Below are 16,107 nucleotides of genomic sequence, written 5' to 3'. Positions count from 1 at the left end.
AACTACAACATGGCAGCAATATATGCTTGAGTTCTGTCAAGAAATTAGAAATCATTTTATGATATCTGTTTATTTCTGGTGCTCTGAAGTTGCTAAGAAAGAAGGAAAAGGAATACCCTGAAGCAGGGAAGAAGATAACCAGAAAGAATATTGAAAAAGAAGAGGGAGACAGACAGAGAGTGTAATATTCTGAAAAAGGAGGTAGGAAAGAGTTGATCAATGAGCTGAGGAACTGCAGAAGCCAGTGTTACTCGTGTATTTCAGCACATGTTGAAAGGCATTGTGCTTGCAGGGATATAGAACACAGACTTTCCTCTTGTTTTTTTCTCACTCAAACTGTGGAATTGCCTCAGAGATGTTAAACAGTAGGGAATGGGGAAAAAAATTACTCCATGTGACATGTTATGTAGTCCTTTTTGAAAAATTATTGTTATCATAAAACATTAGAGAAACTCCTGACTTATTTTCTTTTTACTATTCAAACTCTAGCTAGCTTCACTCTTCTTCCCCGCTCCATACTGACATTAATAGAACTTTTGCAGTTATATTGCAAGGAGCAAGAGAGATACATTTATTTTATGCTTTTATTTTAATGTTTCAATGTTTTTGTCCTGTTAGCGGGTTATAAATGCATATGGTTTGGGAGAGCTTGAAGTAATAGGGAGTAAAATGGGAAGTGCTCCTGAGAAATTGGTTATTTGTATAAAGCTGATAAGAAAACAAGTGCTTTATGTGAGGGCTCTGACTCTGTTAGAGGACATTTGGCTCAAGGACAGCAAACTTGTTGACACACACATTTAGGTGTATCTGTCAGTACACTGTTTTGTACCATTCACAGGAAAACAGCATGTATCAGTTGCTTTTTATTACGTATTGGGAATGTACAGACAAATTGTTTCTGTGAGTGTGTATAGAATCACAGAAATAATGACAGCAGAAGCTGGCTGTGAATAAAAAGCAGCTGCAGGCTGCCATGAGGGAACTGGAGATGCTGCTGGGTGGGAGGTACCTGTATAGTACCTTCCATAAAAAGTCAAAGAAAGAAGCTCTTTCTCTATAAAACCTCTCCAGCTAAGCACAGTAAAAACGTGTCCAAAGACTTTTATCCCTCAGCACTCCAAGCTGTCATGCATTTAGCCAGGTTCTAGACACAGAGAAACTGTGTAAAACCAGGAGGCAGCATGTATAAGGCAACGCTTTCAAAGGCTCAACAGGTGTAGATTTATGTAGGGGTAAGTAGCACGTGGGTACTAAGAGTGTCTGTAATTGCTGCACTAGCTATGAACGCATTTGAGGGAGCACAATCATAGAAATATATAAGTAAATGACAAAATAAAGGTGTTCAAGATCATGTGGAAAGAAAAAAAGAGCTTACTGTTCAACACCTGATTTTCTGAAAGTCAGTGGCTAGTACAGGACATCCCATAAAAGGTGCTTAAGCTGTATGTCACTGATACTTTCTCAACTGTTCTATTCCTTACTTTTAATTCTTACTCCTCACCTAACAGTAAAAAGCTGAGACAATGGTTCAAATCTGTGATTTATTTGGCTCTCTAAATGTTTTAATAATCTTACTAGCAATTTAAGAAAAAGACACACAAGCAACCATAAAAGATAAGCATTATTTAAAAGTATAATGACCCTTTTAGAATATTAAGAAGTGTGCTGCTGCCTGAAGTATTGAATATATATTTTCATTACTTACTGAGTGGCCAAAAATATCTTAAGAGCCTCTTAGGTAGTGTGTAATAACATCCTTTTCCCAAAAGTGGGTCGAGGCTTATGTAGCTTTCATTTATAACATGGATCCGTCTTAAAAGTCCCAGCCATACAGAAGGCACTAACACAACAAAGGGTCCAAATCCTGTACATCACGAGTATCTCCTTTGATTTTAATATGCCTAAACCTAGAGCAATAGCCACAGGGTGTGGTCTAGTAAATGTTAATGAGAAATTATCTTGAACTCTTGTCCTCGGTGCTGCAGAAGCCTACAATGTGATGATGTACGCTGGCCTTGGTCTGCCTCGGGTGAAAGTCCCTCTTTCACATCACAAGAACAACAGGGAGCTGCTGATGACAGGAGGGAGGCTGCCAGGTCACTGCCCACAACACAGGATTGTGTAAGAACAAAGGAGTAGCATGGTCTGAATCTGACTAAATGAAGTACTTAATGCTAATAACAGTAGCGGAAGAGAAGGACTGAGCAGCAGTTGTTATCACAAGATCCTCCATTTGTTCAGTTAACGCCTTAATTATTGTACCTTTTATTAGTTACAGAGAATTATAAAGATGTAAATTACAAGGTAGTTTGATAAGTTATAGCTGTGTGGACACTATATCTAAGCTGAAACTGTAAAAGTAAGATATGGAGCAAATAAGCTTTAATACTATCACATTAGGCATCTCACCTCTCCCTCTGAGAGTTTTTGGTAATGTTATTTCCAACCAGTATGTTGGAAAGAATGTTTTCTTAGTAAGCAAACATTTAGGAATACCAATACGTTCTAATACATTGAGGACTGATTTTATAACAGTCTTTCTTTGTAAGGTGACAGTGGATATCTCTTGAAAAATTGCCTCATCTCTCTCTGCTTTATCTCCAGATTCTCTCTGAAAACAGTACCATTACAAATTATAATGAAACACAGAAAGTGACCAGAATAGTAATTGAAAGAACATTTGGCATCTTCAAAAAGAGACTTAGATGCTTAGATAAATGTGATGGAACAGTACTGGACTGCCCTTCAAGAAAGTTCAGCGGCGTCCTGGTGGGTGTGTGATATGTACTACAGCCATTAAATAATGTTCATCTGTAAAGATGAAAAGGAAGCAGTTTAATGAGTCAATCCAAATTACTGAAGTAAATTACCATAATGATATACACTTGGAAAATTATGTCGTCATGATAGGGCAAAGGAAATTAAATCTAAGGTGCTAGCTATATGGAACCAAAGTGTAAGCTGGAGTAAAACTGATGCCTTTATTCCAAAGCGGTGCAAGAGTGATGGAGTGCGTAACCATGGGACTGCAGCACAGGAGAGGAGCTGCTGCTTCTTGTCGTTAGGCAGACCTCCTGGTGTTGGCTCATACTTGCCTTCGGAGTCTTCTGTGTCTTTACATTTCATCCTAGAACTATTTTAGTGTCAGTAAAATGGAAATTAGAAATACCATCTTTCCAGGAAAAGTGGACTGCAGACCGGTACACTACAGTTCCAGGCAGTAAATGGATTCCAAGTTCTTTACTTCTCATGCCAAACAGCAGGAATGGGGACTGCTCTGCTTCTCCTCACCTCCTGCAGTTTACTCAGTGAATAAGAAGGCTCTAGCAAAGGGTACAAAATTAGGTTCCAGCTTTCTTTTTTTTTTTTTTCCTTTTCTACCTGCAAAATATGCCAAACTAAGTGGGTTTATATTATAGAATCATAGGATGGTTTGGGCTGGAAGGGACTTAAAGCTCATGTAGTTCTAACCCCTTGCCAGGGGCAGGGACACCTTCCACTAGAGCAGGTTGCTCCAAGCCCCGTCCAACCTGGTCTTGAACACTTCCAGGGATGAGGCAGCCGCAGCTTTTCAGCTGCAGTTGCCCACTTTTCCCCCCTTCTCAAATACATTATTCCAGAGGAGCTGCCACCATTGCTGTTGGGCTCAGCCTTGCCCAGCAATGGATCCATCTTGGATCCGGCTGCATTGGCTCCATCAGGCATGGGGGAAGCTTCTGGCAGCTTCTCACAGAAGCCACGCGTGTAGCTCCCCACTATCAAAACCTTTGCACACAAACCACTGCAAATAACCATTGCAAATAACCACTGATGCAATCAAGATAATCGTGCTTTGTGCAGCGTAGGAGAAATTATGTGGTTTAGTAAGTGCTCTGGGGAGAGGGTGTATGTACTTATAGATTCTTAGGAACCAGAGTAGTTAGGCTATAGTAATATCCCTCTTCAGGAACTAGCTCTTACGATCAAGTAAATAGCTAAAGCACTGTAATTTTTTATCACCTCCTCTCTTGCCAATTCTTCATGGTCCTATAAGGACAAGCACCCTTTCACTGATGAAAACTGTACTAATGTGAATAATTCCTTGCACTGCAAGTTTAAATAGAGGGAAGAAAAAGCTTCCAGCTGTAGATTTTCTGTATTTATAAAAATCAACTCAACATTATTTAATTATCAGAGACTTTAAGCTAGGCAAGGTATTGCAGCTTTTCTAAGGAAGCTCATCTTAAAAGGACCCAAATATCAGTTATTTATTCATAAGGTACAGCAAGCTCTTCCATAAATAGTATTAAAAGACTTAGTCTTCCTGTGGATTTCTGTCCTACATTTTCTATACATGCTCCCCAAAATCTTAAAGTATCCCCAGCTTTTATTGTGTCCAGATTTTTGATCCTCTCATTGCAAGAAATGGCACATGCTATATAAAGATTTGCTTATGCCAATTGTCCTGCCAATACACGTACTCTGTCAGACCAGCTGGCTGTTGGCAAACAGCAGAGGTAAATGTCACGTTCTTGCCTATCCCTCTGCTATGAGGCCAGCACAAACCTATTTCTCTGTAAACAGCACAGTGTTACTGTAGTCCACTGATTCAGTTTTGTTTAGATTTACAATTTTAGATTACATTACATTAGGTTTACAATTTACAATATTGCAGGAAGTAAACAGCAATCAGATGGTCAGAGACACATACAGAAAGGAGTGCGCTGCACTTAAATTCTCTTAAGATATTTAATTTTAGTTTGTTTTAATTAAGTTTTCCCAACTTAATCCAAGTAATGTTACACAAGAAGTGATGAACAGTCTTTAGAGCTGATGGGGTTTTTCCCCTCTGTCTATAAAAGTATATTTATTTCTTACTAATGAGAACCAAAGAGCTAGATCATCAGCTGGGAGAAAGCTGTATTACTCCACTCAACTAAAAGGAGATCAGTTTGTACTAGATTTATATCTGGCACTTGTTAGTTCTGGTCTGCTTATATGCCTCCAGGTTTGAAAGGGAAAGAAATCCTCCTACATGATTTTGTTAGAGCTGTCTTGTCAGGGATCAATTTAACCTCCTCCTCTACCATTCACGTTTGGAGTTTTTAGCCAAATCAGGGCCACCAGCAAAGTGAGAGGATTATGGAATACGGGGGAGTCATGCTCTGACATTTCGGGGGGTCCTGCACAGCTGTGGGATGAGTGAAGATGGATGTGACTGCAGGATTAATCATGGATCATAAACCTGGCATAGAAATGTGTTGGAAAGGTTTGCTGTAGGAGAAAAGAGTGAGGAATGTTCTTGCTCCCATGGACTGGGTGGGCTGTACAAGGCATTCAGGATAAATGTGGCTGCTGAGCAGCAAGTGACACTACATGAAAAGAGCTTTAGCAGGAGAACAAAAACGAGACTGTTTTATTGTTGCTGCTGATTAAAGTCTGTAAGTGCTGTATCTACAAAATTATGCACATTTTAAACAAAACTCTGCAAGATGTCACAAGCAAGAAAAACAAGTCACAGAGTGCAAGGCAAAGCTTTCCTCCAACGCATTGGTATTTAATCAGGCTGCTGATACTGTCCCTCTCTCACAGTGACTGCAGTGTCATCTGAGTTGTGGACTTACTGCATTGTGTCAAACGTTCGCCACAACACAACTGTTTAACGCTTCCCTATGCTCAGCTGAGCCACGATAAATACTAAGTCTGGAGGAGATAGAAGGTTTTTTAGTTGATACTACCTTCCACTGAAAGATAGGTTCATCCTGAAATAACTCCACCATACCAAACATCCCCTCCAAATATGGAAAAACCCAACAAACAAGAAAACAACAGAATAACAGACAGAAAAAGATGAAAACAGAATGCCATAGGAAAAATAATCAATGACATACTGTTAAAGAAAGTCACTCTGTGAAAGGATTTAGTGTAGCAAAAATCAGTCATAATTTTAAACAGGGTAGTACATAGCAGATAAGATCTGGAGAAGCTCTGGAGAGAGGTTTACTTGGTGTTAAATGATGGTGAAACATCTGTACATCCCATCCATCACTGATTATGTGAAAGAACATTTGATTTAGCAACTTTTACAAAGAAGAAAAAAGAGGAAATGTTATACAGCTTTGAAAATAGCCAGGTTTTCTTTTGTGTATATAGAAGCAAAATGATGTACAGGTTTTTGTACTAGGCTGTTGCTGAACATTAAAAATGTCCACTGTTTTCACCTAAAATGAGCAGTTTTCAAGTATACTAAGAAAACGTGTTTAATTTTTAAAAAATAAAAAGCCTTCACATTGCCAAACTTGAACCTGTTCTTACAGTTGTACCCACAACACTTATCCCAAACTATCTGCTTTTTCTTCCTAATATTCATGCAGAACCATCCGTAACCCTGACCCTCAGTGAAGTCTTTTCTATCCTTATCCATTTCATACTTCTATTCATATTTATTAACTTTTTTTTAATTAGGTCCTTTTCAAAAGGCAGCTTTCCTTACTAGTTTTCCATCAAAGCAATTAGAATATGACATCTGGCGACAGAATCCTTGCTAGAGCAGGCAACTACAAAGTGCCACATAATTTTATGTTTTCAGTCTTATTCACAAAATAGCAATGATCCTGAATTTAAAGGGATTTCACAGCCAAATCTTTGAACATTAGCCAAAAAGTAGTCCTAGTCAAGTATTGCATTCCTTGGTCCAATCTGTAATGTAGTGTTCAGGAAAGTGCTAAGTCTTGCAAGTTACAGCATGACGTTTCTTCATGTGTGTGCCCTTGCCCTGTGAAAGAAGAAAGCCAATGCAGATAAATTTAACTCTCTTTCATTCTAGGATGGCTTAAGTCAAATTAACTTACCTTTGATATGGATGCTGTGGCAGTTGCACTCACCCTGACGAAAGGACCATTGAGCCACAATACTTGGGTAACCGCAAAATCTGCTGGTTTTGGCTGCAACAGGGTTGCACAACTGCTCATGGCTAGACCCACACTTCGGTCAAAAGCCAAGAGCCCTCAGACCATATTTTTTGACCTCAGGTCAGATTCAAGTAGGGTATAAATGGGGTCCCAATGGACAGCAAGGGTTGAGTCCCTCAGTCCTCCTCGGAGCAGCAGTTCTACAGTTGAGGACTCTCCTCTTGGGTGGGGACACTGCCTGAGGTAACTCCTCAAGGTTGAGAGTCCTCATCTTAACTGGTGAATGAAACACATTTTGGGTTAATTCCCTTTAAAACTTATGCTTAAGTCAGCTGTGCAGTATTTGATTCCACTTGGCATTTAGAGCCTGTAATTTACTGATGTTGGAGTATTAAATGATTTTTTGTTAGAATAAGTTTCCCTTGGGTCTTGTAACCTATCTAAGTCAATTTTGTGGGCCTCCGTGACAGTGACTAATAGCATGCTAAACCTTGAAACCTTGACTAAGTGATATAAAGAATTGATTGTGCATATATATATATAGTTATATATGTATTCCTTTAGATATAAACCATTGACCAAGTCTGAGACTAGGAGTAAATCCAGCTGCACCCAAATTCCCTTCTGAGGAGGAATTTAGAAGACAAAGGGGTCCTCTCTGAACCTCATGACTCAATGGGAGGGTCTCCCTGACCCCTCTTTAACTCTGACTTCTATGAAGTACATAATCCACTGAATTTTTGCCATTGAATCATATTAAACCACTGTCACATTACTACTGAATATTGTTTTATCAATAAAGCATATTGTTGCTTCTCTCTTACAAATGAAGCGTCTGACTTCTCCACAACAGATGCACACAGGGACGGTAAACCACAATTCTGTCATACATGGTTACATGCTAAGAAGTTAGTAATCACCGTGAAGCTTTACCAGATGGCTAAGAAATGGAAAGCTAATCAGCAGCCTGTGTACTAAATGAGTCTGTGTAATGTGCTTCCTTAAAGAGCATCTTCAAGATCGAAAGTCTGATTAGTCTTCGCTCAATCTGACACAAAGCTGGGTTGCTTGAAATTGCTTTTTGATCTGAAAAAATGCTATGATGCAAGAGCAGTGTTGTAGCAGAGGCATTGGGGGGGGGGGGTTGGTGTCAGAAAAGCATCACCTCAAAAGAATTGCCAATTAGTTTTTCTACTTCTACAGCGTACAAAGTTCAAGACAAAAGTTGCTTTGAGAACTTGAATCAGGTTGTAGTGTTTCCAAACCGCACAGCTAAGCAAGAAATGTCACTCACTCAAACCATCATTAAAATATTTCTAGTTACATCCCTGACTAATTACGTTACCTTTTAAGTACTGGTTTTAAAATTACAACATTTGGCTCAGAAGTGATTCCTTATTTTTAGGCGATTCTTCCTAGCAGCTTGAACCAACAGTGCTTAATCAGACCAAAAGTTTTCGTGCAGAATTGCTGATTATAGTCCCAAACCTGCAAAGAGCTGCAGGATTAGGGGAGGATCAGAGGGGGAGGGAAAAAATAAAAGAACAGGATCATTTTATTCTATAACTCAGCTAAGAATAATTAGTGCAGTTATTTTATATGATGTCCTAAGGATATACTGAAACTCTATGGCCTTTTTGTGATGTTAGGAAAGTACACTGTGAATCCTAATGGAAAGTAGGCCAGAAATTTGAGATCATTGTTCCCCACCAGCATTTCTGCCCCTGAATGGGACATTCCCATAGAACTAGGAAGTCTTGAGTCTGCAGAAGATGTTATATATTTCAGCTGGGGAGCATAGGAGACAAATCTAATGCTGTGCCGTTATCTTTTGTTCCTTAAATAGTCAATTTGGCTTTGATGACATAGAGAAGCTAACCATCATTCCAGAAGCCTACAACTTTGCAGTGCCCAGTTCCTGTCTAAAGCCCAGGAGTGGGTATGGAGCATTTATGGCTTTGGATAGAGAAAACCTGCCAGAGTAAATCCTGCCTCAACAGGAATATTGTCTTTTCAAATGCCATTAAAATATATATATGTTTTTTATATATTTATAGATATACATATATATGTATATGTACTCTACCCATTTTTTATCTGACTGCACTACATACCTAGATAGATAGATACTGGGTTGCTCCTTGGTTGGATGATTTGTTTTCTCTTTTACCCTCATCTTCCAAACAGCAGCCATGTGCAATCAACTCAATATTCCTCAAATAATTGCACACTCGTGCCCAAGAGGGTTTGGTTTTGAAACTAGATAAAGCATACTAAAAGATGAATTTTCCTATCCAGAGCTTCTCCAACATTTTTCAGACCTTTAAGCTGACACCTGAACTATATTTTCTGCTGTTGTATTGCTAAAGGTTTAAACTAATGGGTATAGATAAATCCTTTAAGGGATGAATCATCACTTGCCAACATTCTTGGCAAAATCTATGTTCTTGCTAATAGTTTTGTGCTTATACATTAAACAACACTAAAGTGCTCCCACTTGACTGTATAAATATGATGATTTTATTCATGTGAATATTTCTCTTCAGTATATTTGTTGTGAAATACCTGATCTAGGTTTCAGTCTGGACAGGACAGGAAAGGTAAATGATTTCCATCCCTTACTGGCGTTTGTTTTAGACTATGGATAAAAAGTGCATCCTAAGGTTGTGGCAGGTGTTGCACCAACATTAGACGGAGGCATCGTTGCCCAGCAAACTTTACAGATGAAGACACAAACACGTGAAGACTGGATTTCCGCATAAATGAACATATAGCTAAAGAAGTATTAAAGTGTTTTCTGTTTCACTTAATGTTTCTGAGTATGGGGGGTTTTTCCTCTCAAATCTTCTTGATGAAAACAAAAAGAGGCTGAATCATGTCAACCGAAATATGTGCACACTGTTTGAAAAAAGGAAAAAGTTGGAAAAAATAAGTTCTAAACAAAAAGAATGTTTTTAAAAAAGAATTCATTTATAATGAAAAATGTAGCCTAAGAAACAAATTCAGTTACTTTCTTTAGGGTCAAGCAAATACTTTTTCTATTCAAAGTAATTTCATCTTTCTTTTCATTTTTGCCAGACTGTCTGGAAATGAAACTAAAGTGAATTATCAAGACAAAACAGTGATTTTCATTTTTCATTTCATTCAGCAGACAATAACAAAAATGAAATCAGGTATTCACACATTCGTAGTATTTTTGTGGTTGTTAATGCAAGAGTAGAGGTTGGAAGTAAACAAGTAGCGAAAAAGTAAGACGTGAGTAGGTTACATAAGAGATGTGAGCTGTAAATGAGGATTTGAAGAAAGATGAGGTAATGGAGGTTTGGATTTTAGAAGCTTTTTCTGTATTTGAAGAGTAGTACAAGGGAAAGTGTGGATATACAGGATAAGTTGGCAGCCGGACACTGCAGGCTGGTAATACTGGGAAAGGTCGGTATCCTAACAGATTAATGGGTCAAACAGGCTGGAGCTGGGTAACAAAGAGGCTATATATATAGTCAAGAAGCTATTATTTGATACAGACATGTAGATGAAGCTTGCATCTCGGTTATTCTATTTTTGGCAAACTCCTCCATATAAGAAATGAAAATATAAAATGTCATGGATTGAAATGTGCCCCATTTGTTTTCCTCACTCCACTTTTGCTGTCAAAAAAGCCCAGTGGCATGAGACTATCCAGGCAGGTATATACCCAGGTATGTAAGACATATGGTTTCAACTGGCTTTTCAAAGTAGTTCTTATTTGCCAAAGGGGAGAAAATTTTCAAACCTCATAGCTCCCGGACTGTTTCTATGGTACTAAAAATGTACAGTGTAATCTATCTGTTATTTCCCATTGCCATCAAGGTCACACCTATCTGGCAAAAAGCCTAGATTAGAGGCTATTTTCCCTCGCACATTTTAGCTGTTCAGTGTTAAACATTGTTTTGCGATTGTGAGGACAAAGATTATAGTGTTTAAAAACCATGTTCACCCCCTGATAATTTATTTGTCTTTATTACAGTAAATTTATATATTGATCTTTACTACTGTAGCATCTAACATAATGTTTAGCATCCATACTCCATCATGCAGGGCTCTGCACAGCTATGAGAGAAGGATGCAGTCTAGGTAATATAGCAGATAGCGAACAATATATTTATATGATTATAGGGGACGATATATTCATATGATTATATATATACAATTTAGAATTATATATAATATAGGATTATAGATGTATGAAGAAGGAGCATTTTGCTGGGATCCCACTGACTGTAATACTTAGAAAATCCTTTCTTTGGAGTTCTTTTATTCCCCTTTCATATTTTTTTTCCCTTAAATTAATTTCTTGCCAGATTTCTCAGACATTTTCTACTAATTATACATCTCTGCTTTTTCCTTTCTTTTTTGTTAAATATTCTCAAACTTCTCTGCATCTGGAAGGATGTCAAAGTACTAGAGCAACCATGGCCTTTTCAATGAAAAAAAATATAATGAGACATAATAAATAGACATAGAAGAAAAATAAAGTCCTATTTCTCAGAAGAACATATAAGTGAGCCTATATATATAAGCTCAAGTCATATGTAAATGACTTGATGCATATTTTTCTTTCAGTATTTGCAGGAAGATGGATTTCAGCCCATTAAAATTTCCAGAAAGACAGTCACTCTGATGTATCATCTGTCAAGGTAAGGGTACTAAGAACCACTAGCTGACTGATATGATGGATTTTCACTTTCTTACTTGCTTTTAGAGGGAAGAAAGTGTGGCACTGAACAGCTGGTAACATTTGCTAAAAGATTATGGTGCTGAGATTCTCATTTAAGTTTGACTTGGCCGTAAACACATGAACAACACATGAAATATTCCTGTTCCTTGACATATTTTCACTTGAGAAGAATTATTTCAACTGATTCCTATATAGACCATATAGGATTAAAGAGCTAAGTGGTCTCCAACTAAAAAAAATCAACATACATTTCCTGTAAAAGGAAGTCATGTAGAGCTTTCTTTAGGGTAGCTGCTACCACCTTCTGTAAGACTGTTGAAACACATGTAAATGAGAAGAAAGTTTAATATACATACATACATATATACATATACATACTTGGTAATATAGTAAGACTCTTCCCTGAATCATCTCCTTTAGGCTTAGAGCTACCAAAGCTTTTCCTCATCATATGTGACAGAGTAACCAAGTCAAAATAACTCTGACTCCTCCACCGTGTGATGTAGCTTGGAAATATCTTAGAGATGATATGAAACTAGCCCATATGCTGCCACAAATACTGCTAGCACCTCTCATATGTGCAAGTAAAGAAAGGAGTCAGTGGTATTTGCAGCCTTTGACCAATAAGAGTGTAAACTCTATTATTATTTTGGTAAATTTTAGAGGAAGGTATTTGCTCACTAAAACTAATCCAAGGCCACCAGACCTGTTAAATTTAAAGCAAATAAACAAGTAAATCAAGTAATAGTGTTTTCCAACCTTGCCATCAGAAGTTGTGTATGAAACAGCCATCCAGAAGTGGAAAGCTGAACCAGTATGTTAAACTACAGTAAAACTAAATACAAGGAAGAATACTTCTGTGTTTTTCTGAGAGGAGTTTTTTGCAAACATAATGTGAACTTATTCCATCAGAACTCTCTAAAAACCTGGATAAAATCTGGATCATAACTGTACTGCACTGTAGGTCTGGGGGAAGGGATCAGACAGCATCACTACACTAATTAACCATAAGAGCTTTGAGTTTTAAGAAATAATTGCAATGAACGTCTGATTTCACAGAGCATTCTGAATCATTTGATGAGGTGGCCTGATTTAAGCTTCAGAAATGTCAATAAAACCGGGAAAAGTCCTACAAATAGAAGCAGAAGATACATCAGATATTTCAGATATGAAAACCACATCTTGCAAAGCAGAGAGTCTAGAAGAGTGTTTGGTTTTATAGAGGTCTGGAGAACCTTGTTTATAGTCAAAGACTAAACGAGATCGATTTGTTTAGTTTATCTAAGAAAAGATTATGATTAAGTCACCTTCTTATCTATCAGTAGGAACATGGAGAGAAGACTTCTGATAATGGAAAGCTCTTTAATCTAGTTGACAGAAGCATGGCAAAAGCCAATGGACAAAAATCCTTTAAATCATTTTGGGCATAAACCACACATTTTTCAACCATGGGGGTTCTTTGTGGCAAATTACAAAACACATTATTGATTCACCATCACTTGAAGTCTTTATATTGGGATGTTTTTCTAGGAGAAGAATCCTAATGCTGCCAAAAGTTATAGATGCAAGAAGTCCTCAGTGAAAGAATATATTATGAACTGTACCAAAGGTCAAACCAGGTGAACATAATGGTGTTTTATAAGTTTATAAATCTTCAATATTAGGCCACAGTTTATGCCCTTCTGTGATAAGTTGCATTGTCCTTCGGGAAAAATTAAAGTAGATAATTCTGTTGTTTTCCTTTTCATTTCCTGACATCTTCTAATCTAGTTGACTTGATTGTGCCTGCTGGAAAGGAGAGTTGGTATCATTCAGTGCTTCACAAACATGTGGCATATGCTCCTGGGCTTCATTTTGTATACTACAGCTCAGTGACTCTAAGAATTAATATCTTGCGTCCTTCATTCTCCCCCGTATTCTTTTTAGTTTGATTGTTCATTTCCATTCTTGTCTCTGATATTTTTAAGAAACCCAAAAAACTTCCTGCCAACAACTGCACCTAAATACCCTTATAAGCTTCATTTGTGTGGTATGTTGGGTCATCTCTGCATCTATTGCCTGCACCTGAAGTTGTGGATGTGGTTTTATAAGTCTCAAGCAATCTTAGTGGGAATATTAGAAGATGTTGCTAAGAAGAAGTATACTGATAGTCAGATCAATAGAGCAGGATGCAAGAATTTAACAGTGTTTGCTACTATCAGTAGTTTATAATTGTTTTGTTTAGTAAAATAACTTCAGATGGGCTGTTTCCATACAGGAAAGAAATGCAGGTATTCAGCTGTAAGGGAGTGTATGGAGGGTGTCTTAATTTAGGTTGTGCTTATTAAGCATTGAAGGACTTTACTGAGCAGAGGCTTGGTAACAGAAATCTTCAGAGAAGGTACATCAGTGCTAGTAAATAGAATTGGTGAGAAGTGATTTTTAACGAATAATGCAGGAAATGGCAGTAATTTGAACAAACAGTTCTGCTGGTGGGAACTGACTCACTCCAACGCAGTAAAGACCTCGTTGTCAGAAGTACTTTCACTCACATCAGGATCCTGACTACCTGAAATCATCTTTGAAAGAGCAGGAAGCATTAAACAGATTGGCCACGGCAGGGCAAATAACCATACTAACATTTACTGAAAGCCTGTTCACTAAATAACACATCCTGGAGTTAAATCCAGTGGCTTTTAGTCTCCACATACCTCATCTCCAGCCTGTCATTTTGATTCAATAACATGAGTCTGTAAAATGTGTCTTTGGAAGACCGTAAAACTAGTAGACATTTTGGGACAAAGACTGCATAAAGACAGAAGCAACAACAAAATTCTTGTTCCATAAAGAGGAGGGAGACCAGTACACTAAAAGTATGATTCATCCTCTTTGACTTTAACCATCCAAAAGGTAGGTGTTGAAGCAAAGTTAGTCATCCCTTTTTTGTCACTTGTGAAGGAAGATGTATCCTGCCTGTTTTAGATAGCTGCTTTGGGAACTGTTCTTTAGAAAGGGTTCCCTCTCTACGTTGCTGATGGAGGAAACCCAGGGGAGCAGCCATTGGAAAGTTACATCTTCCACTTAAATCTTTTCATAGAGCTGTTAGAACAAGTCCAAAGGAGGCCATGAGGATGATCAGGGGCTGCAGCACCTCCCATATGAAGACAGGCTAAGAAAGTTGGGGCTGTTCAGCCTGGAGGAGAGAAGCTGCGTGAAGACCTCAGAGCAGCTTCCAGTATCTGAAGGGGGCTACAAGGATGCTGGAGAGGGACTCTTCAACAGGGACTGTAGCGACAGGACAAGGGGTGATGGGTTTAAACTTAAACAGGGGAGATGTAGGTTGGATATAAGGAAGAAGTCCTTCCCTGTGAGGGTGGTGATGCACTGGAACAGGTTGCCCAAAGAAGTGAGGAATGCTCCATCCCTGGCAGTGTTCAAGGCCAGGTGTGACAGAGCTTTGAGGGACATGGTCTAGTGGGAGGTGTTGGAACAGTCTAGACATGGTCTAGGGGAGTTGGAACTAGATGAGCTTTAAGTTCCTTTCCAACCCAAACTATTCTACGATTCTGTGATTCTAGGGTATACATATAAGGTTATGTTGGTTTCAGTGCAGCACAAGTTTCATTTAAATAACTAAACAGAAGAGAAAGCAAGGGAGAGCCAGAGACAAAGTAAAGTTAACCACAAGACCTCAAGAATCACGCTTGCCTCTTCAGCCTGTAGTAAAAAAAAAAAAGAACATGATCCTAATCTCAGCGAATTGAGACAAGAAAAAGTGTGTCCAAGTGAGGTGATTCAACCAATATACTGCCCTAGCATTGCTGAGGGTTCTGAAAAAATAAAAACCAGCAGAGAAAGTATAATAAAGCAGTGAAAGAGCAGTTTGCATTTGCATTGGATTGGATTGACATGGGCAACAATCAGGAGGAGCTGAAAGCCATTGTGCCACAGGGAAATTATGACAAAATTGCCATCAGGGAAACGCGGTGGGATGACTCACACAACTGGAGTGCTGCAATGGGTGGCTGTAAACTCTTCAGAAGGAGGAAAGACGATATTAGGAAAAAATTATTCACCCAAAAGTGTTGTCAAGCATTGGAACAAGCTGCCCATGGAAATGGTGGAGTTACCATCCCTGGGGGTATTTAAAAGATGTGTAGATGTGACACTTAGTGACATGGTTTAGTGGTGGACTTGGCAGTGCTGGGTGAATGATTGGACTAGAGCTCTTTTCCAATCTAAACAGTTCTATGATCCCATGATTTCACTTTTGAACAGCTCTCTTCTTCAGAATGATTTACTGAGGGTTTGTATTGATTTACAATTATTAGACAGTTATTGTAATTTATGTTGATAAAGCAATAAGGGAGTACTGAAAATATTTATTAAATATGAGGAACTCAGCAGCACTTGGGCGTTAATCAAAGTTGATCATCTACAATCGACGTGCTAATAAACCATTAGTGAATATTTAACCTGCAAACACAATACAACAAGCTGATAGATTACCTGCTTCAGGAACAG

The sequence above is a fragment of the Strigops habroptila genome, chromosome 7, assembly GCF_004027225.2.
Source record: "Strigops habroptila isolate Jane chromosome 7, bStrHab1.2.pri, whole genome shotgun sequence".
In the NCBI taxonomy this organism is placed as follows: domain Eukaryota; kingdom Metazoa; phylum Chordata; class Aves; order Psittaciformes; family Psittacidae; genus Strigops; species Strigops habroptila.
The sequence above is the reverse complement of the archived record's forward strand: the minus strand, read 5'-3'. Positions refer to the sequence as shown.